This window comes from Pinus tabuliformis, chromosome J, assembly GCF_031772625.1.
Source record: "Pinus tabuliformis cultivar Carrire ecotype Pingquan chromosome J, CPIR1, whole genome shotgun sequence".
Classification (NCBI taxonomy): Eukaryota; Viridiplantae; Streptophyta; class Pinopsida; order Pinales; family Pinaceae; genus Pinus; species Pinus tabuliformis.
Genome location: NC_142295.1, coordinates 772,002,103 through 772,026,389, shown reverse-complemented (window position 1 = coordinate 772,026,389; position 24,287 = coordinate 772,002,103).

Genomic DNA, 24,287 nt, shown 5'->3' with positions numbered 1-24,287 from the left:
AATGTTGTGCCCTTCTTCAATCTGGTGTCCATTAACTCCCATTGACTTGACCAAAACTTCCCAATAAATCGGGAATCACGATCAAAGACAGTAGAAGTGGGTAGCCCAAAATGAACCCATACATGCTGAAAGAACAACTTTTCTATTTGTTCAACTGTAATCTGCTTGTCACAAGGTATTAAAATACACATTTTGTTGAAGCTATTCACAATAATATATAAATAGTCATGACCTTTTCTAAATTTTTGCAGTCCCCCAACAAAGTCCATGGAAACACTTTCCCAAGGATGAGAAGGAACTGGAAGTGGAGTGTACAAGCCTAGTTTTCTATTTCTGGGCTTGCTTCTAGCACACATGGTACACCCTTTAATATATCTAGAAATTGTTTCATGCATTCTTGGCTAATAACAGAACCTTTGCAGCTGTGCAACTGTTTTACTTACACCAAAATGACCTGATATTAGAGAAGTGTGTGCTTCTCGGATTATATTAACTCTTTCAGTTTGAGGAATGCATAACTTTACCAAATGATACAAGAGTTGTTCCTTAACATGATAATCCGATTCTTCTACTTGTTTGCCATGACTTAAAGTTGCATATACATCTTCAAAATCTACATCTTGAGAATATTGTTCATTGTAGCTTTCATGCAATACTGAATTATGCTTAAGTATAGTAGATGCATTTATAATTGGTTTGGATAACATATCTGTAACCTTATTGTGTATGCCTTTCTTATATCTGATGAAAAGATGAAATTGTTGTAGAAAACCCATCCATCTATAGTGTCTTGATTACTACAATTTAGTTTGTGAGTGCAAATATTGAAGTGGTTGATGATCAGTATGTATAACTATTTCTTTGCCCATTAGGTAATGTTTCCACTTTTTCACACTCTGTACTAATGCATACAATTCTTTATCATATGTGGGATAATTAACTACTGCAGAATTAAATGTCTCAGAGTGATAACATATGGGTTTACCATGTTGCATCAACACTGCTCCCATGGCATAGTCACTGGCATCTGTTTCAATCTCAGATGGTCTTTGAAGATCTGGCAATGCTAGTACTGCTACTGTACTAATATTTTCTTTCAAGGTGTCAAAGGCTTTCTGCTATTTTCCTCCCCACTAAAACACCTTGCTCAATCCTATTAAAGCATGTAAGGGAGCTGCAATTAAAGAAAAGGTAGCAATAAAATTTCGCTAATATTGTGCTGCTCCTAGGAAGCTTCTAACTTCTGTAGCAAATTTGGGTTTAGACTAGTTCACCATGACTTCAACCTTAGAGGGATCTATCTTCAATTCACCACCCCCTACAATATGACCCAAATAATTCAAAGATGTTTTACCAAATTCACATTTTGATAACTTAACATAGAGATTTTCTTTTCTTAAAACATCTAGAGTCTGCTTTACATGCTTCAAATGTTCTTCCCATGTTTTACTGAAAACAAGAATATCATCTAAATATACAATTACAAAATCATCAATAAAAGGCATGAGTACATCATTCATAACTCTCATGAAAGTGGTAGTAGCATTAGTTAAGCCAAAAGGCATAACTAGCCATTCATATAGCCCTTGCTTCGTTTTGAAAGCAGTCTTCCATGCATCTTGTTTTGCAACTCTGACTTGATGGTAGCCACTATGCAATTCCAACTTGGAAAAGTAAATAGCTTCCTTCAACTGATGCAATAGATCATCTATGCGAGGAAGAGTATAACGATTCTTGATCATTATTTTATTCAGTTCTCTGTAATCAATGCACATCCTCCACAAGCCATCTTTCTTTCTCACCAAGACAATTGGAGATCCACATGGTGATGTGCTTGGTCTTATGAACCCTTTGTCGAGTAGCTCTATACCTGTTTCTTGATCTCTGCATTCTCTAAAGCAGATAACCTATACATTCCAATGTTAGGCTATGGAGCATCTTGTTGCAAATGAATAACATGTACAATTTCCCTTTTGGGTGGTAGATCTTTAGGTTCTTGAAATAGGATATCATATTCTGAAACAAATTTTTCTAAATCAGCTTTTTGTTTAGCATCATAGCCTTCAAATATATTGGTTTTAACAGGGGTCTTTTCCTTTACAGCCATTAGTAAAAATTTCTTGCATGAATTTACAATTCTTTTCATCTGCCCTGAGTTAATGAGAGTGTAGTTATTTTTGAGTTGATGAGCTCTTACAATATATTCGATTCCATCTTTTGTGAGTTGATACTTATTTTCAATTCTATAGAAAATGGCTTTTCTATCATACAAGTAAGGACTTCCTAAAACAATACCACATATATCCAAAGGAACTATATCTAACCCAACCTCATCTACAAAAGTTGACCCAAAAGAAAACCTAAGTTTACATTGCCTAGTCACTTGTAGCTTTTCTTAATCACATACCCAACCTAATGGATATGGCTTCTTGTGAGGTGTGGTTAATAGTCCCAAATTCTTTACAATTTCTTCAAAAATCAAGTTTACTTATGAACCACTATCAAATAAAGTATCAATATTTTTATGCTTGGAAATAACTCTAATTTGAAAAAGCTCATGTCTTTTCCTCTCATTTTCTTCATTATCAATAGATTGTGCAGAATTACTAGTAGATGCTTCAGAATTTTTACCTTTTATACCTGCAGCTGTGACTGTTGTTTCATCAGCTGAGTCTGACCCCAAATCTTTCTGAGTAGCAGCAATAGTCTTCTCCTTCTTGCCATCGAACTTCTTGGGTTTCAGCTCTGGATGCAAATACCAGCAATGTTCATCATCATGTCCAACCTTCTTGCAGTGCGTGCATGAAGGTTTGTCTTTCTGTATAGTGTTTGTCTTCCTCTCCTTCCATTTTTTCTTCTTCTTCTCCTTGTTCTTGCTTGTAGTGGGTTTTGATAATCCCCCAATCTCTGGGTTCACATTCTTGCCTCTAGCCTCTAGATGTGTAGCCTAAACAGATACCTCATCTATGCGAGTAGGGTTAAATATGAGAATGGTATGGCTCAAATAGCCGGGTAAACCACCTATATACTTCAACAAAGTTTCAGGTGAGTCTAGAGAAATGCCTAGAATTAAATCTCTTTTTCTAAATTCCTGGGTATAGCTTTGTACACGTTGCCCCTTTAGCTAGCGAAGAGTTTTGCAACTCATCATTGCTTGCTACATATAAGCTAGTGGATAGATTTTTTTTTTAATGGCAGAAACAAATTCACTCCAGGTAGAAAGAATTTTACCATGCTTCTTCAAATCAGCTTGTGTCTTGCCTTCTCACCACACTAGCGCAGTTCCTCCAAGGTGAAGGCTGGTCAGCTGAATCCTTCTCCTTTCTGAATCGATGTTCTGCACCCTACAATATACATCAATCTGTCTAATCGAGTTATCTAGCTTTTCTGCATTTAATTCTCCATCATATATTGGCAAATCAAATTTTACATCTAATTTAATCAAAGGGCTAGAAGGAGGTGTTGATAGAGGAGGCTCTTTCCCTTTTCCTTTGCCTTCTGAATGGCCATCTAGAAGAGGTTCCTCTATTCCTTTGTCTTTTTTGGAGGTTGAAGTATCTTCACTTTGACATTTCTTAAATTCTCGATACATCTCTTCTACCATGGCTCTCATGGTCATGAAACTTTCCATGAACTGAGAGTCTGATTCCAAGGGAATTTCTTCTATCATTTTCCTCCTAGGATAGACTCTTCCTATTTCTGGGTTAGTCTCAACCAATTCTCCTTCTCCTAATTTGAGCTTTGACTTAGTTAGCATTCAACAATCCAGCACAAGATTGTCTAACCTTAGCAAACCTAAAGCTCTGATACCACTTGATCTGATATATGATCTTAGAAAATTATTAAGGTATTACAAACTCATGTGCATGGATTTGCCTATGTTATTTTCTGAAATGGATCGATAAGATTGCGAAATACATAGGCAATGAAGCAGTAAAAGAAATATAATAGATAGCACACTTAAACACAACAAGTTTAATAAGGAGTTCACCCAATACTCCTGGGCTACATCTCCTAGTCTAGCCTTCAGTGGTGACCTCTCTATTATGTCTTCAAAATAGAGTTTTACAACAATGAGCTCAATTTGAGCCTCACACAATAGATATAAAACAATAAGGCTTTACTTGGATCCCTAAAGTTTCTTCTGAGTACAGAGACTCCCCTCACTGACTCTCTGTCTCTGTTACTCTATCTCAACACTGCCTACCTCTATTTGCTCTCTGCCTATGGCTTTTAAAGCCAATCTATGTTGTCTGTTCATTTCACCTTCTCGGGCTTTCTGGCTTCTCAACCTCTATTCGTTCAGATCCCTTTCTGAGTGTTGTAAATCATTGCCAAACACTTCCAGGGTTGGTGGCCACCTGTACTGTAATGGAATGGGTCATCGGCCCTTTGAAATCCTTGAAATAACCATTCTCTGTTTACACAGAGAAATACATTCAAAACTATGAAATTCCACCAATTTGCCATTTATCGGACTTGAAACATTATGAATTCACCTTATAACTCCTATCGAGTTCACCTGTATGTCGACATTGCGTCTCCACCATTGATCTGAGAGGTCTTGATCCAATGGTTGAGATCCATTTCAGGCGGCTCTTTCATATGGAAGTTAACAGCCCGATGAGGGTGGTTTTCTCTCTCCTCAGCCTAGACACGTGGCAGCCATTGTATGGGATCAGGTGGAGCCCAGCCCAAACCACTTACTGCCCTTGGCCCGCCTGAAATCCCGCTCATATTGTGATTTCCCTTTGTATTGAGAATACATTAAAAACATTGAAAAACCCCGTAAAATGGTTGTATCAGACTTGAAATTATATATAACAGCGTTAATAAACCCCTTTCAGTCCGTAATATCGTATCGACACTTTTTCTCTTGTATTTCGTTTGTTTAACAAAAATGTGATTTACAAAGGAAGACTTTGTTTTCTGGATCTCAAATCATATCAAACATTGTTTATAATCTTTATCGAGTTCGGCTATCAGCCCCTCTCCATTGTAATGTTCCGATGCGATATTGCGATGCGATCGATCGCAATCGCATATCGCACATGCCCCGAGCCGATTGTAATCGCTCCTTTGTATTTGCCAATTGTGATATCGCGCGTTAACATGGGCTGTCGATCTGCACGCTTGATCAATGGTCCTTGTTGATATGTGCTGATCACAATCACAATTGTCATGTGATAGCCCTCGATTGCCTCTACTTGCCATCACCGATTGCAAATTACCGATTGGATCTTGATCATTAATCGGCCAGATCTGACGACTCCTATGGAAAGTTGCTTTAAGCCTCCGATAAGCCCATTTTCACTGATTTCTTCATGTTTTTGCCTCCCGACAGTGTTATCTACCTTTTTAAGAGTTTATCCTCAAGCGATAGTTTCGATCTTTTGAAATATTTGAAGACTTAGAGGGTTTTTGGTTCCATTTTGGATCACATCAAGATCAACCTCATCTACTAGTTTGGATGCCATCACAAATATAGCTTCACATTGCTTGGTTACATGTAATTTTTCTTTATCACACACCCAACCAAGAGGGTCGGGGTTTGGGTGAGGCTTGGTTTTCAATCCTAACTTCTTAACCAAGGATTCTGAATTCCAATTTTCTTGTGAGCCCAAATCAAAAAAGGTTTCCACTTTAGTACGTTTCATTATGACTCTAATGTGGAACAATTCAATCCTCTTTCATTCACTAATAAGAGACTCATTTGAAGAACTTGTACTTGCATGCAATTCAAAATTTTCATTATCATGAAGAGAAAGAGTACCTTGTGTGCCCATTGATGTGATCAGTGTCTCATCACCATAATCAGATCCAAGGTCCTGCTACGTGTTTCCATCGTCTTTAGCTTGTTCATCTTTGGTTTTAACTTTGGATGCAATGCAGAACAACGTTCATCATCATAGCCTTCCTTCTTGCAATGTGTGCAATATGGATTTGATCCTTCCTCCTTGGTTGTAGTTTCCTTCTTGTCCTTTCCCTTTCCTCTTCATTTGAACTTTCCACTATGAGGTTTAGTAGATGATTACTTTGGTTTCTCTTCACACTAGCTGCATTAGTAGTAGTAGGCTCAAATAATAAAAAATAATGTCTGATGTAACTATGTAAAGCACCAATATACTTTGTTAAAATTTCTAGTGAATCAAGTGTAATGCCCAAGTTTAAAACTTTTTTTTAAAACTCTTATGTGAAGCTTTGTACATTTTGACCCTTTCCTTGCCTTAAATATTTCCATTCCCTTAAAGCCTTTTCTTGATAACCCAAAGGATAAAACTGATCTTTTAATGCAGAAACAAAATTGGACCAAGAAGAAAGGAGATTACCCAAGTTTTTGTTACCTTTCTGTAACTTTCTCTCCCACTAGACAAGAGTGATCCCATTGAGCTGAAGAGATGCTAATTTGATCTTTGCCTCATCTTCCTTGATCTCCTGAATATGAAAATAAATATCGATATGTCTAATCCAATTGTTTATTTTCTCTGCATTACATTCTCCATTATATGTGGGCAAATCAAACTTTACATCTAGGTTAAAAAATGGCTTCTTATATGTATTCCTATGATGCTTGTTAGAGTGATGAGAAGAAGAAGAAGAATAACTGTCACTAGAGGATGGAAAGGGTGTTTTAGGAGGTTCTCCTCTTCCACCTTCATGATTTACCGATGCATGGTCATCTAGTTCTTTACTCACGGGCTTGATTGTCTTCTCATATTCTGGAAACAACTTGTCAACTTTCTCTTCCATGGTGAACAAGATCTTGAGATAATTTCGCTTTTCCTCAAATCGAGTTTCCTTATCTGCCATGTTCTTTCTTCATGCTACACACCCTACTTCAGGATCAAAGGATTTGAGTTTTCCTTCTCCTCTTTGGAGCTTATTCCTGGTTAGCATTCACTCATGCAACTCGCATCAAGAAGGCTTGCTTTGATACCAAACTTGATCCAAATCTCTTAAGTTAAAGATGCATACAAAATTTCATATAAAAGAGCATGTAACTAAGTAACTTAAACACATGAAAAAGAAGCGGAAATCATAAAGCAACCATGAGATCAAAGGCACACAAATGATTCGACTACAAATTTGAACCAATGTAGGTTAGGTCTCTAGGCCTTGATTAAAGTGGGAAGGCCTTATTTCATTAAATGACAGAAAATAAATGAATTACAATCAACTTTACAAAATTAATCCTTATACCTTTAATCTCTGTCATGGACAAAAAGTGCAGAGCTTAGATACAGAGAAAGACATCACAATTGGATTCGTGGCACCAAATCATCTAAAATGACTATACATTTTCCAAATTCTGACATTGGCACTTCTCGACCCTAAAGGAATCTTCTCAGCAAAAAAAGATAACCTTGTTCAAGGTTCCCCCTCTCCTAGACTGATCCTTGTTCCATTGGTCGATGCCCACTAGGATCTCCGCGAGTTCCATTGGAAATTGTGTAAGGGTTTTTATATAAGGTCTCAAGCGGACTTATCAACGAGTGACCATTGGCCCGTTGGAGGTGTGGCGAATTAGGTGGGGCTTAGACTAGGTTCAAAACCTGCACACCTCAAATATGGTACAAATTGTTTCTAACATACAACACATTTGATTTAATTAATGACATATATAAAAGTTTCAGGGGTGGTTGTTGTATTATGGTTGGCTCCATTTACTTTTGGGCCCACTCATTTGTGGGCCGACCCACATGGGATGATGGGTTTGAAACCCGCCAGCCTCCCAAAACTTGGCACCGTTGTATTGATAGGTGGGGTGGATAAATCAGTGGGTGGCCTGCCCACAGTATCATGTTTAAACACAAACACACACACAAATATCTATATATACATATATATATATATATATATATATATATATATATATATATATATATATATATATATATATATATATATATATATATATATATATATGTCATTGCCCTATGATTTGGGCGGGCCTGGGTCTCCCGGTGGCCTGAACCATATTAATTAAAATAATAATTATGGCCATTGGTTTTGTTGGGTGGCAACCTTCAACCCCAATATATATATATATATATATATATATATATATATATATATATATATATATATATATATCTATATATATATATATATATCTATATATATATATATATATATATATATATATATATATATATATATATATATATTAGAACATATTAGTTAAAATTTCAGATCTCGTTTTTAAGGTTATTGAGTGAATAAAAGAGGTGACAAATTCGCCCTTTCTAACTATCTTTTTCTGTGTGTTGTTCCTTCACCAAATTTTCCACTCATTAGTGACTGCCACTTGGCCTAGTTTGACCAAAACTTTGACTAGCTATAACTTGGGCATAAGAACTTCGATTTGAGTGACATTTGCACCATTGGAATTATGGCCATGAGCACTACAATCTAGTCCTAGTTTTGCTTCCATCTGATGACTTTGATTTTTGAGCTATTTCAAGGCCACTTCTATTTCTAGAGACACCTGGATCAGGGAGATTGCAAATTTGATAAAACAACAAGTGCGGATTAGTTGAATCTATTTTATGACAACTTGGGAATCCCTTTGTAACTAAAGATGATTCTATCCATTAGAAAAAGTGAAGTGGAACAATGCACATAGTGAAATCAACTTTTCCTTAGAGTTAGATCCATTTCCAAGCTTATAATAATGATTGTAATGATTGTGGTTAAGAAATAGGACAATACTAACTCCTATTAAGGGATATTCTTCGCTAGCCCCATCAATGAAGTCCCATGGGATATTATAGTCCAGAGCTAAAATAATATAAATCCTTACTTTCTTCCTCATTGGAACAAATTTAAATTCCCTTATATATTCCTCAATGAATGAAACAACCACCTCTTCTTAAATGAGCTTGTACTAGAAAAAAACCATGTTGAATGCCCACAAAATAATGTATACAAAGTGATATGGGAATGAGACATAATCATTCACTATTGTTTGTACCATCTAAACTTGAACGCGAATTATTAGGCTATCCATGTTCCAATAAATTTAAGGATTAAATTTTTTAGCCAATAGGCCCCATACACGAGCTATAAATGAGCAAAAGACGAATAAGTTCCCTATTGAATCAAGATCCTATCTACATAGCACACATTTGTTGGGAGGCAACCAACTTCAATTTATCACAACTTCCAGATATGATGCCACCACTGTAAGTGGTGACCCATAAAATCATCCTTAACAAGAGCCATGTATCCTAGTTTGGTCGTATAATCTCCTAAAATAAAATTGTGGACCAAATAGGAGTGTCATGGTCCTCTTCATTCAACGTAATATGACTAGAGCACTATTTTCCAATAAAGTGTTTCAACTCCATAACAATATCACCCTTATAGTGACAACTCCTTTGACTTCTAGATGTATTTATTGATCCTATTTAGTACTTGAGCCTAGGAATACCAAAGTGATAAGAATACCATGATCATGCAATTCATAAATTCATCATCAAAACCTACCTATGAATCCTCCCCAATAAATACTTTATTTTCATCCCATATCTTCTGCGATGTCTTCCTACTTACCATCAAGAATGCCTCCATCAAGGCTTTCCATATAATAAATCCATTCTTGGTATATTTGTGTGGGATTAGAAACCAATCTTAAATGGATAAAGCTCCCATATATTTGGACTTCATTACACATTCCCAAAGACTAAAGTTTTGAGTAAGTCTCATTAGGCTCCTTCTTGCAATATTTTGAATGAAACAAAAATGATTTATGATGTCCTAGTATTCTATACACTTAGGCTGGGCCAAAACCAACAATTTAACTAGTAGGACACGACCCTAATGATAACCATTTATACATAAAATTTGAAATCATTCTTTTTTAAATATTAGTTATAATATATTTGAAACCTTAGCGATGGATGTCCAATAAATGGGGATACTCTAAAAATTGATTTTAGAAGGAAAAATATTCCTCCTCTGGATAACCAGCTATTAACCCACATAGTCATTTAATTCTCTATTTTATTACATAACCAGAACTAGGCCTTGAAACTATATGTGTTTGTCCTGAGATGAAACTCAAGGTGTTATAGGACATTTTTTCACATATGGTTAATAGATCTGTTAACTGGATCAATCAAAATCCTTTTACCCCTTGTCATTCTCATTGCGCAAAGTCGTAAGCATTACCCTTCTTAACCTCCGAGTTTCTTCCCTTAATTGCTTAATTTAAGTGATTTTAAGGCCTAACACACCTTGTTTCCTTAGGAGATTGCATTCACCAACAGGTTGACCCTCCTTGGACTTGCATTGATCAATAGTACGTTTCCCCTTGCTAGCAGTGCACTGATTCTAGAAATTCGGGAAAAATAAAAGAATCCCGAAGATTCCTCTTCTAAAGCCTTTCGACAATTGTTATAACCATTTACCTTGGATGAAAGTCTTGAATCCTATCCTATCCTACCTTGGATATTTCACCCTTTATCCCTTGAGCTCATCCTCCCATCAAGAGTGGATCTCAAGCCTAGATTGTTAAATGGATAAGAATTCCTAACCTACCATCCTCTTCTATATATTTACTGCAATCTGTTAGGTTCCTATAATAATAAGATTCATACTTTTGAATTGACTATGATTAGTCTTGTAATATTTTACATATTTTTCTTTCTGCAAAATGTTTTTCCATGCTAAAAATAAAAAATGTAAAGAGGGTGAAGTCCTACAAGAAAAATCAAAGGACCAATAAAAGAAAAAGATAAAAAAAAGAAGATAAAATATGAACCCCACCAAAAAGAGATAAAAAATAGATTCTCAATGTGATGCAAATTCAAATGCCACTACTTTTTACTTTACTTTGCAAAATAAGATTGTTTGCAGATTGTCAAAAATGCCATAATCCATGATGGTCAAATAGTTTAATCTTGATTCATTCATGCTCTAAATTTCATGCTGATATATAGAGAATAAAGATCTAGTCAAACTGTTTAATGTTGGCAGATCAGTAGTTAGGTAGAGAATAATAATGAGCTCAACAATTTAATATGATCCATTGGAAAGTCATAAGGTTAGAATTAGATAGTTTTCTTACAAAAGAAAAAGAAATAAAGGGTCAGCAAGCTCAAATGCACCTAGTAAATGAAGAAAAAATGTTAGGGTAAATGATGGGTAGGCAGAAGCAATTTTCACAAGGCATGGAAGCATCAATAGACTCATTTTATATTACTTACTTCCTTCCAAACTCATTTTCCCTTGTAAGAAAACCCCTTCCCTATTCATTTTCCCTTGTTCTAACACATTCCCCTTCATGATTTTCCCCTTATTCTAACCTTTTCCCTTTCCGAAAACCCTTTCCCTAGCTTAAAAACCCATTCCCATCATTAAAACCCTTCCCTTATGGTAATCGGGCCCCATGAGAAAACCCCCCCGATATTATTTAACTCATCCCTAATGTGTTTCTAACACTCTCTCTCATATTTCCCAAGACCCCTTTATATTATTTTAACCTATAGTTTTGATATATTTATTCCCCGCCAAATAATACTAACCCCAACTATATTAAACCTTCGCAATATGTATTATACCCCTCCGCATACAATATCCCCAGGTCCCACTTCATTTAAAATCCCGCTATCATTTACCTCCACCTATCTATAACTAGACTCCAAACCCTGACTCATCCCTCACAACTCTGCCACCCAATAACCCTCTGATCACCCACCTCCAGTTTCAATGGGCCGCGTTCCATATCGCATGCTCTAATACCCGACTCTTAACATCACAAAAGAAAACGAGATTAGTGGTTTTCCCCACCCACCTCTTTGCTATGTGGCAACCCCACGTTATATCGTGTCCTCCAAAGTAATACCACCCTACCACTCAAAAGCGGTGCGATAAACCACATTACTGCCTCTTCGTGTCAGATAAAACCACCTTGCTATTTAAACTTAACCACGCACCCAAATATTAACCACTGTTGGTTAAAAATGAAAGAAGCTGCCTATTCCAATCTTTTTCCTATTATTCTATTAAGAATTGAAAAAAATAACCTCTGTTGACCTTCTCTAAAGCACCCGAATATCTGCTGAGCTATTTTAAGCCATTTTCAACCAGAATTCAAACTTTTACTACGAGAAGACGTTGCCGACTCCGATTTAAAGCACTATAAAGACCATTGAAGCCTTAGAAAGCCTTTGCTGCCTCCAGAGAACCCTTATGCATACCAAAGCTTCATTTTCCAGGTATTCCTGAAGTGCCGAAGGCCTGTACTTAAGCTTTGCACAAAATTTCTAATAGGTTAATTAATTGAACCAACTTAAAAGCCTTTCTAACCTAAAGAAAGCCATTGTTGCATCCAAAACCCTTTTTGCAAACTATATTCATCTTTTCACACTATCCCAGAGGTCCTAAGCCTACTTCTTAAGCCAGATAGTGATAAACTGAATAAAATAAACAAATCTCTGGCTTCCCAAAGCATTCTGGATGCAAAACCCTTTCAAACTCCTCAGCTAGATATTGGCCACCTCCCATTGGCTAATAGAGATTTCTAGATGAAAGATACAACCTCCCCTAACAATCTGTTACAACTCCACTACTAGAGCAAAGATAAATTCCTCAACCAGAATGATGATATTCAGCTATGGGAGTCAAATTTACCCAAATACTTTTTCCCATAGGTATACCAGTTCCCTAAAATCATCCATCTATGCCAAATCTGCTATATCCCAAGTCAAAGAGTCATAGTCTCTCATAACTAGCAAATTTTGTTCACAATCACTGCAGGATCAATAAATGAAATTTTGCAGATCTAGCCAAAGCCTAATTAAGCCCCATTTTCTATTGAAACCCTAATTGATCTGTACCTAAAGCTGGACCTTCCCAAGAGATCCAAAATTTTGTAGACTTTCCTCCTAGAAAAAGCTCAAGTTCCTACAAACAACCCTACATTTTCTTCCACCAATTTCTCTGAGAGCCAGAAAGATTGTAACCATTTTGTCCTGTATTCTAGGATATACTACTAATGAACATGTATATGAACCTATACTTGGTTTCATTTCCATTTTTTGCCTAGGAAACCCTCCAACTACAATTTTTCCCAATTCTTAGCAAACAAAATCCATGATCAATTGATCAGATTGCCAGATGAAAGAGTGTTCAAATACTCTTTAGTATTGTTCCATATGTTTCTATATTTCCAATCAAAAAGGTTTATAGTTAACATCAAAAAACTGGACACTAAGGGCAATCCCAGACCTGTTATCTTTTGGACACCCTTAATCCAAAAATATTCCATTGATTTCAGCTACAAGGATTTCATTGATCCATTTTTTCACCCAATTGTTAATATTCTAAGAAGTAGCAATCAACCCAGGGTCAATGATGAAATAAATAAAGTTTTATAGTTGTCAAAACACAGTAGAACAGGAGACTAGTATTTATAGCAGAACTACACTGAAATTAGGGTGTATGGATGTCAACTCACTCGATATAAGCTACCCAAATATCTCCCCATGAGGATATTTGTACTAGAATATATTAGGCTGATCATAAATTCAGATGATGTTAATTTTCTATCACCCAGGAAGAAAACATAGTTTAAAATAAAGAACCAACTTTGTCCTTTTATTTTCAATAATAGGGAGGCTGGAGAGGAAGTAGAAATATTTTTACAAGAAATTAAGTTCAATGATAGTTTCAAATGGAAGTATGCTCCTTTGGGTGTCATAAACAAACTATGACTCAAGTTTAAATTGAGCCCTTTTATGAATCAGACCAAGCTAGAGATTGAAAGATATGCCAACCAATCAAAGTGGTTGGAAAACATCTTACTGGATATGGAGGAGTAGGTGGATACTAGTTCCATTCTACATACTCCAGCCCTACAGGACAAAAATGAAAAAAAGATTAGAGAAGAAGGTTCTTCCTCAAACAAAGATACAATAGATAACAAAGAAATTTGAATCTAGTAAATGAGCAAGAAGAATTAATTGATACAATTGAGATCATTGATACAAACATTGTAATTAAATAAAATGCACTTCCATCAGTTTCATAGGAAACTCATCAGCCTTCAACTTCTAGTGCTCAAATCATCAGGAAGCAACATAGTGGTGAAGTCCCTTCTTCAAGTGAACCAATGGACAAAAATATAGACATCAAAGAAAGATACAAAGATATTAAGGTCAAAAATGAAGAAATAAAAGCTCAAATATATTCACAGTACTTAAAGAAGACTCCTGACGGCTACAACAGATTACTTTCTGCATTTGATTATAAGACAATAAAAATGCAAAATGACCTTTTTACAACCCATAGTATATCATCCTAAGTCATCAACAGATTACAGAAAGAAAGATTATGAGATTCCTGCCAAAGATGTTCATCCTATAGACCAAATAGAGTTTCATAAGAAAGCAGGAGAAATGCTATACTCAACTATGACCAACAAAGCTAGCAGTGTACAAAAAGTACAAAATTCTCTATAGAATATCAAAGCACAGTTAAAACTAGAGAAGGCATCATCACAAGCTAAAGGTAACATAATTAAATCCCTTGAATATTTGGTTATTGAAGTGGGATATGATCCAAAGAATGTCACAGGTTCAGAAGAACTCATTAGGAAAAAGAATGCAGACATTGTTGCATTGAAGAAGCAGCTAAAATTGCCTCCTACTGAACATCCACAGACCAAGGAAGTTCTAGAGAATCAAAACCAAAAATATGAGATGATGGACCCCATTCTTCAGTTAACTGCTCAATTAACAGAAATGGAAAATGAGATAGATAAGTTAGTGCAGGAGAAAAAAGCCAACATGGAAGCAATTACTGTCATTACTATTCCTACAGTTACTACAATAGTTCCTTCTACTTTAGCAGCTTCAGCAGCAACACCAGTTCCAATAGCTACAACACTTCCCACTACATCAACAACTACATCAGTTATAGAATCATCTACAACAGTAGCTCATCCTAGTGATGAAGCAGGTAAATTAATCAAAGCTATGCAGGATATGTCCATCCAAACAAATGAAATAAATAGACTTAAAGATCAAATAAAAACTCTAGAAGATGAAAAGAAGTTGGCACAAATCATGCATAAAAATGAAACACAAAAGTAAAAAAGATTGACTGAGAGAATACAGAAGTTAGAGAAAGAATTGACATTGAAAGAACCACTTTCCCAAGCAAAGAAATAGTTCTGGGCCAATATCATTAACTTTGTTAATGATATTTGGCCATCAATCCAAGTCTTCTTTGAGTAGAAGGATTTAATCAAGGAATCAACTAAATCTATTCAAAAAGTTAAGGAAGAACTTGGTAAGAAGCCAGAGGAGGCCAATGAAATCATTAAGTTTCTTATTTCCAAGAACAAACCGGAATTGGAAGAGATTGACATAAGTGACGGAACTGAGACAATTCTAGAAGTAAAGAAAGTAATCACCAAAAGGAATTTGATGGTACAACTTGAAGACAAGTGTCAAAACATGGAGCTTGCAATAGCCAGATTTATGGTGAAATTTGATGTTTTGAGGCAGAAGGGCCTCCCAAATCATTTGGTGATTAATGACAAATTGATGAGGCATGAAGACTATGATAAGAAAATTAGAGAAGTGGAAAAGGAACAAGCAAACATTTCAGCCATGAAAGGAATTCCAATAGGAAAAGTGCTCTACCAGACTTTTTAGAATCTCTTTTACCTCCAGCATGAGGTAAAATATCTCTTTATCAACAAACCTACTTTTGTAAAATACACAAAGGCTGATGAAACATTCAGAAGAATGGTAAAGATTAAATTACCAGATGCAGAGTCTTGGGAAGAATTTGAATGATTTACTCTGAAAATGAAAGGTAAAACAGTGAAAACAGAGCAGTCAAAGAGCAATCAAGGTAAAACAATAAATAGTAACATATCCATTAAGTTAAAAAGTATCAGATGAAAAACAAAGTTTAAAGATAAAGCCCACGTAGAGCAACGACAAAAGAGAAAAAGAAACAAAAGATCAAAACAACAAACAACAAAATCAATAAAAGTAGGGACAACTAGCCTTTAGTCTTCTAGGTGTCTCTATCTTCTTGCATGAAGATATTTCTTTCCTTGAATAATTCCTAAATCAGTTTGGGATATTTTGAAATAGTTTTTTTGTATAAATACTTTATAATTCGAAGTATTGGAGGGTGGATTTCTTAACATTTCTATAGTGGAACTCATCTACAACCTGAGTGTTTATTATACCATTTTCAAGTCAACAATCTGGACAAATAATAAAGGCATTTCATTATAGGATTCATGTGTTGGGCAACTTCATTGAAGTATCTTTCAATTATTCAAATTGTTATTTTCTTAAGTATTCCTTAAACTTGTGTGTTTTCCAAATTTAAATGTTATAACAGGAATAGTATTGTAGAATATGTTTAATTACACTCTGTCTTGAGCTGTTATTCATTTTGATGTTTTATTTTGATATATGGGAGTAGGGAATTATTCATTTCTCCCTAATTTCAATTTACCTCTATCATTTCCGTCATTATCTACTTTAAGGAATCCTTAACTACTCCATCCTGATTGAAACTCATTTCATCATCTTAGCCCTAAAAGATCTATTGCTTCTCAACTACCTTGCCCTGTGGACACTTCCTTTAGAACTTGATTAAGTCTTGTTTTCTTCACACATTGATTGCATAGCCCAATGGAAAATAGACAGTCTTCTATCCATCTAAGTCAGTAATTCCACCAACAAATCAAATCAAAACCAAATAAAGCTTACTTAACTAGCCTAAAATAAATTAACTCAACAAAGTTAAATTATTAAGAGAGAGCCCTCTCTGAGCATTAGGAAGGCTATATCTTGATCTCAAAAGTAGGTTTGTGGTTACCTCTATTATTTCTTTAAACACAACATAACAACCCTAGAGGAAATTTTGGAGTGATAACACCATCCACAAGCTAGGGGTTGGATTTTGGAGATAGATTATACCCTCATGTTACTATTGTGAGAATCATTATTCCATGCATTAGGGTGACTATTGGCTTAGGGTGTCCTAACCCAGGTTCAGAGTTAGTTGTGCCAAACAAATCCCTATACTACTGGCCCTTTTGTCATCAATATATGGTGCATGGACTGAAGTCTCACTTGAAGCAGTATGGGGGGATGCTCGAACCAAGTTTCCGCACCCAGAGATCAGTGTGATGTCCTTTCGTTGACCTAGATCCGCCTTCGTGTAGGCATCTATGCTCCTGTGGCCTTTTCCTATAAATTCCTTCAATCAACCTCTAGATCTCTGCGAAGGTCTACGATTGGCTTTTGCAGACCCTGAATATGTCAATTAGCTACTTACCCGCACCATAGATTACTCTTAGACCATTATTTTCCCAGATCTACTTAAGCGATTGATAACTTTGATAGAAAGTGTTATAATCTTCATGTAATAACTTAAAATTAATTGCGTTCAAATAACAATGTAGAACAAGTAAAGTCGCGCATCAATACATCATTATTTTATAAAACCATTATTCACCACAACATAAAGCACATTCATACATAATATAAGTTAATAGATAGAACATAGGAATTCCTGCAACAATCTTCTTTATTGATATTCAGTTAAGCTTACAGACTCAAAAATTCCCTACGCAATCAGCTGCAGGGGTCTGCGCACTCAGTTGCGGACACTACTCTAGGCCTCTGCGCACTCAGCTACAGAGCCTTTCCCTCCTCTAGGACTTCTACTTATGTGCTGGACTTCTTTGCTTGTACCCATAGACAACTTCAATTACTTACCTTAGACTCTCTAAGACACACCTATTTATACAATCCCATGGCATGTGTACCATGGGTAGACCTTCAAAAGCCGATTCAAGTTACATAAAAGAAGGGTAAAACCCTTTTTGACTCTTAAGTAGCTACGCGCTCCATGACCACATTTTGCGGAGACTTTACATATTTTTACATCGAAACTTGGGCTTTTTCCCCAATACTGACCCAGGGGACTCCATCCCAATAGGCCCTCAACACAAAGATCATGACTCGCTCTCGAGTCACTCGGCTGGCACAGAGATCTTACTACAAAGATCCCCCAGCTCCACTTGAACCATTGCTACTACAACCATGCTCTACATGGCTTCCTGCTTCACCTGGTCAACCAGATGCTCTGTGGCTGGTCCTTCGATGTCCTGCTTGACCTTCGACTATGTAAGTTGCAGGTTCGCCAACTTTTCCTATATGTTGGCGGAGACTTGGTAGGCTTCTTCCAACCAAGGATCCAACCGTGCCTTTAGGACTGCCTCTTTTTTCTATGTGACCTCCACTTGTGCAAGGAGGTGCTTCCCCTCCTGTACCTTGGTGAGGCGCTGCGTTATAGACACTGTGTGCGTCATCACCTGCACTTCATCGTACTGCTTCTGCAGCTCACGGGTCTCTATTTTTAATCTCTGTAGGTCAGGATCTTCTTGTAGGGTAGTCACTACCTCCATGGCCTGCTCAAACAATTCTGTGAAGTCCACCACCATAGCATCGAAAATAGCTATTCCATCCTTAATAGCTGCTTCGCATTGTTCCCTAACTTTTGGAAGGGTCGAAGGCTGTGACCTGAGCTCTAGTTCTATGAATTTTAGGTTGAGCTCGAACTAAACTCAGGCCACCTCTGTCTTAGCCTCATGGACACCCGCTGCAAGTTTCCTGATCTTGGCCTCAAGCGGCACTTCCTCCTGTATCTGCAACTCCAACACTGTCTTGCATACTTTTGCCACTGCAACCGCTAGATGGACGCTTTACACATAGATTGTCTCCTTTGCCTTCAATGCATCTATCTTCTCAGTGAAGGTTTTCTCATTGTTCACCCAATATTCACTGATTAGGATGAGAGTGCACTTTTCCCATGCTTGTAACTCTGCTATCGCACCTGTCTACAACATGTGAAGATACTCTTTGGGGAGCGCTGTGAGGTTGAGGCCAATATTCTTTATCGTACTAACGATGACCTTATCATCAGCCGATTTTGTGCTCAATGACCCTTCTGGTAGCACGACTGCTTGGAGATCAACTGATCTGACCATCTCTGTAGCCTAAATGGTCCCTGGTGCCAAGCTCGTCTATGTGGTACTCACCTACCCTGCACCCACCTGGATCCAGCTGGTCTAGATTTGCAGTTCGCACGGATCCTTCTGCAAAGTGACTAGTGACTGCAGGTGCTTCTATTCAAACTGCTACAATAGTTCCAGTGTGGTATCACACACTTTATCTCCAATCTTATCGAGATCACCTTCTATGAGTGTGATTGGATCAAGTGGTGGCTTCATTTCTTTTGACTTCTTCCGAGGCCCCTCCTTCTATTATTCCCTGTACCTCTTCACCGAGAATAAAGTGCTCTATTCTTCATCTCTGCCACCTCCCTGCTCTGTCTTCTCCTCTTCCTCGGTCTGGGGCAAAGGGGATTTATCGCTCCACCCAAAGTCAGGTTGTTCTTATTCAGCCAGCTACATTGCAACCCTCTCCTTTTCCAGTCGTGCCTTCTCCTCGGCCTCCTTCATCCACTTCTTGGCCAACTACTAGACCGCTTGCTTTTCAGCCTCCTTCTTCTTCTTTTCCACAGAACTTCTCACACCTTTGGTGGTACCGATGGCCAGATTAGATGAAGAGTGCTAATCTGTCGACCAGTGCTTGATCACGTACTGGATGGCATCATCTGTGGCAAGATAAGTTAGATCAAACCAATTTTGCTGCAGATCCTTTTGCGCCCTGATATATACACAGTGGAAGTATAATTTAAACTCTGCGTACTCTAATAACTTCTCAAACATAGTCAGGGACAACCATGGCTTCTAGTTGATGGCCATGTGAATGCTCGCCTCCATCAACACCTAGAAAACTTTTGTCTCCGTGACCCACGCAGAGTCCTTTGTGGCCCAAAGGGAGGCAAATTGTGCAACCTACAACAATCCCTTCTCCAAGGGAGGAAACTAGCTGTCCTCCAGCAGCTCCAAAGCTACTAGCATGATGGACAACAACAACCACGCTTAGTGGAAGGTTTTTCTCTCATCCTAAGCTTCATGACAAGTTGTAGGGAACTCATTGCAGAGGTAGCACGACCAATTAAACTGCACACCTTCTAGGAACTGTGCACCTAACGAGATAACTGGCGCTGAAACCTCATCCGCATGACATTTCCTCATGACCTTACTAGCGAGGATCTATGTGGAAATTTGCACTGCGGGGTCGGTGATAGACATGGAGTACCTGCATGAATTCTTAACTAGCTTGAACTTTTCCTTCATCCTTTCGTCCAGGTCACGCTCACTGGTTTTTCCACCAAACTCCTTAGTCCGATTCAAGCCTGGATGTGGTAGGAGCATAATCTGATGGATTAGCATGTCTGTGATTGGGATCAGTGTGCTTAGCCACAAACATACATCATGTACCAAGGTCAGAAATTGCTTGATAATGATGATAGTAATGTTGGAGTAGTGGTGATGGGGCACCCACAGTAGGTTTAGCTACCTCGACTAATTCACTCCGCCCATTCGCTCGACTGGCTGCAACGTGGTGACACTAGATTCTTTACAATATACTCACTTCATGTAGTTCTCTATCGCAAGGTGGGGTAACCTCTCATGGTCCACCAAATCCCAGTCTTCCATTTTCAAATGGGGAATCTGCGACAGGTGCGGGCCTTCAAACGTGATACTTTATAGTAGCAAGGGCATATTTAGGAGGAATTTCCCCACATCTAGGTCCTTAGTGACATTCACCTTTTCTTTACATAGAGGAATGTACTCCAACAATTTGGAGATGAGATCCATGCCATTGACATCTATATCATCCGCACCCTCTTCGACCTCCAAATCTACAATTTTCTCCTTATCCTTCGCCGGTTGTTTATCTTTCTTTTAGGTCTGGGTAGCAAAGTGCTTCCTTAGCGACTTGCACATCGACATTGGTCTCTTCTACTTATCTTTGTTGGGCTTGGGATGGTCACCCAATAAGTGTAGGCTTCAGCCTAGGTGACCTTGGCATTGTAGGCATAGGAGTTGGAGCCTCCATGCTTACATCTTATGGAGTCTCTCCCTCGGAGGCAACAGTTCCTCCAATGCTTGCAGTCTCACCTGGTCCGGACATAGTGCTAAGAATAAAATGTTGGGTATCCTAAGGCAAAGTGTTAAACATAGAACTAGTGACTAAATCTGCAAAAAACGGAGGATTCATAAATGACAGACAACACAGCTAAAAAATTCTAACAATGCAACGTGTTTTCTGTTGGATGGCCACGTGTAAGTTATAGGATAATTTGACTTCAAATTTGACCGTTCCTCCAAAAATCTGTCCATAAATGTTGATTTGGTGGCAGATCTTCAAAGATTTCATCCTTAAACGTTAGCCCCCACTACTCTTAACCGTCTCTTGGCTGTCAAATCATGAAAAATGACAGTAACAGTCATTATCTCACTGTGCTGTGTGGTATCTCCCCTCATAGCACAACTCCCTTCGCACCCCTTCTAATATTGTGACATCACCCTTTTTTGCGCAACCCCTTTTTCGCTTAGTTCCACCAACTGGGCAGTGTAGTATATAGTCCTGTTCTCCCTTGCAACTACCTAGAGTGCTAAGACTGTCCTGATGTCATGTAGTCATTGAGTTGGATCCCTTGTGTATGACTTCAACTGGCTTCCATTTACCCTTCCCGGATATGGTTCTCCATTCAAATTTGCATGCTGAACTGCGCCAACATATGTAATTCCTTTGATGACATATGGCCCCCACCAGTGCATTTGAAACATTCCTTGACACTTAGCAAACCTGCTATAATATAATACAACCAAGTCATTTACCTTGAAGGTGCGCAGTTTGATGTGCCGATCATGCAAAGATTTTTCGCGTTCTTTCTAAACTTGTTGATGGAATCCTATCTTGTTCGAGCTCCATTAGCTATGCAAGCCATTCTTTTAAGGCTCCCAGGTCCTCCATTCTCGTGAAAGCTGTTATGCATAGACTCGGCGCAATATATTCCATTGGCATTACAACCTCTACACCATAAGGCAATCGGAAAGGCATCTGGCCTGTTAGCTTTTTGCAAGTAGTCTTGTATGCCCATAACACCGTTGGTATGTGCACGTCCCAATCATTCTGCTGCACATTGCAAATATTTGCCAGCGCATTCTCCAATATCTTATTGAAAGCCTTAACTATTCCATTGGCTTGAGGATGATATGGTGTACTTTTCTGATGGTAAACCTGGAACTCTTCTGTCAACACGTTAATCGTTTTGTTGAGAAAATGTGTACCATAGTCGCTCATCAATACCTTTTGGAAACTGAACCTAGTCAACACATATTCAAACAAAAACTTTGTTGTTGTTGCCCTTGTATAGTCCTTCACAGGCTATGCCTTCGTCCATCTGGTCAAATATTTTGTCGCGGTGATGATGTAGAACACACCTGTTTTCTTACCTGGGGATGAATTGGTCTAACAAAATCAATTGCCCATTTCTCAAATGGCTGCAATGACACCTGTGGATTAAGCGGAAGCTCATCCTTTCGCGACGACCTACCCGTCCTTTGACGTGCATCACATGCCTTACAATATGCTTTAGAATACTTATGCAACGTTGGCCACCACAACCGAGTGTGCAAAATCTTCTATGCCGTTGCTTTCCCTTCATAATGTCCTCCTGCAGCTCCTCCATGAGCTTCAACGAGGATATTATCTCATTCAAAAGCGGGCACATATCATCAAAGTATCTCGTCCGATCCCATCTTATACAGATGCTTGGAATTACTGAGAAATCTGCTACGCGCACCACCAACTCTTTCTTATGTTGACTAGTGTAGCTTTTTGGAGCTATTTCTGTGGTCAAAAAATGGATAGTGTCTGCAAAGTAGTTGTATGCTACACGCACAGTAAAGAGATGTGTGTTAGGAATCCCTTCCTCCAAATTAGCAGGCTCCTCCCCTGTATCAATGCGCGACATATGGTCAGGTCCTGCATTCAACCTTCCTAGTTTCACAATTACCTCAAAATCATATTCTTGGAATAACAACAACGATCTGCATATGCCCCCCCAACATAGGCTTATTGACTAGGTACTTCAAGACGGAGTGGTCTGTGTGCATCTTGAAATGTCTGCCCAAAAAATAGTGCCTGAACATTTGGAGTGTGTACACCATAGCCAATCCCTCACACTCTGTTGTGGAGTAATTCTTCTTAGCCTTTGGAAAGTTTTTGCTTACAAATGTTGTAGGGTGATCTAGTTCTCCTTCACCAGCCTGTGTCAGCACTTCTCCATCGCAATACACCAAGCATCAATGTGCACATGGAATTCTTTTTACCGGTCTGGGAAGACCAAGATCGGCGCGGTAACCATTTTCTCCTTCAATACATCCAGACTGTGTTGACATTCTTCATTCCAATAGAATGTAGCGTCCTTCTTTAGAAACTTTTCCATGGGCATAGTAATATGAGCATAAGCCTTGATGAACTTTTGATAATACCTGGTATGGCCTAGCATTGCGTGCAACTATTTAATACTCGTTAGGGCTTCAAAATTGATTATTACCTCGATCTTGGTAGGGTCCACCATAAGTCCTTGTCTGCATACCACATGACCCATCAAAATCCCAAAGGGGACACAAAACAACCACTTCTTCAAGTTCAGCGCAATTTGATATCTTTGGCACATATCTAACATTAAGCACAAACTAGCTACATGGTGCTTGACTAGCCCAAACATTGTCGAGTCATCGAAATAGACCTCCAATTTTTTTTGAATAAACTCTTTGAATGCCGTAATGACTATGTGAGAGAATATCATTGGCACCTTCTTGAATAAGAAGGGCATCACCATATATTGAAAAAAAACCCGTTCCATCGCGAAGGCTGTTTTACTCCTATATTCTAGCATGATCTTGATTAGATGTTATCCAGAGAACCCATCAATAAACAAATAGGCCTCCTATCCCCCAACATTGTCCAGGACCTTGTCAGTAAATAGCGTCGAGAAATGATAATGGACGCATGCATCATTAAGATTTCTTAGATCTATGCAAATTCTTATTTTGTCCTTCTGCTTCTTTTCCTGAACTACCATTGGGCTCACCCAATCAGATTCCTCCACTAGTTCAATAATACCTTCTTCAAGCATCTTGTCCAACTCCAAGCAGACATTTTCCTTGTATTTGCGGTTAAGGCGATATGGCCTCTGCTTAATAGGCTTCACGTCTGGTTCCAGGGTTATTTTCATCACTCCTAAATCGCCTATGATGCCTTTCAAGTCCAAAACATTTTTAGGAAAAATATCTTGGTACTCGCGGAGAAACT